Below are 624 nucleotides of genomic sequence, written 5' to 3'. Positions count from 1 at the left end.
TCAGTATTGGAACACAAACAAGTTTAAGGTAATATCAGATCATGCCAAAATGGCTAGAGGCAGTCTTAAAGGTGGCTCGTTGCACACCGGAGGTGCAAAGACGGTTGGAACAATTGCACGAGGGATGGTAAGTTCTAATTCAAACTTTTAAATAAATAATTAGTTGATACATATATATCGTTATAAATTTCAGTTTTTATTTATAGGAAAAAGAATTGGGATGCACTCCCATTGAACCAGAGATTTTCAAGAAGACTCATGTCAGGAAGAAAGAAAATGAGTCAGATTCGGATGTGTGGATGGAGGAGAGGGGCGAACGAACTTATTTAATATGAATAATATATATCAATAGTGAATATATTTATGATATGTATAAATATTAATGTCAATTTTTATATTTAATATGCAGAATGACTTTCATAAGTACGTCGCTGAGAATCTAGATAGTTCAGTTCAATTGACACCTGAACTGTCCACTCAGGTTTGGAAAGAAAAAGTGGTGGGGGGACACACAAGGGTAGATGATATGGTCTAGGCTCTCGAAACGATGTTAGACGACTTCAGTCAGGCTTAGAAGGTATTGGATCGTCACGTCAAGCCGAGGCACTTGACGGTGTTCAGATT

The sequence above is a fragment of the Solanum tuberosum genome, unplaced genomic scaffold (assembly GCF_000226075.1).
Source record: "Solanum tuberosum cultivar DM 1-3 516 R44 unplaced genomic scaffold, SolTub_3.0 scf00227, whole genome shotgun sequence".
In the NCBI taxonomy this organism is placed as follows: Eukaryota; Viridiplantae; Streptophyta; class Magnoliopsida; order Solanales; family Solanaceae; genus Solanum; species Solanum tuberosum.
The sequence above is the reverse complement of the archived record's forward strand: the minus strand, read 5'-3'. Positions refer to the sequence as shown.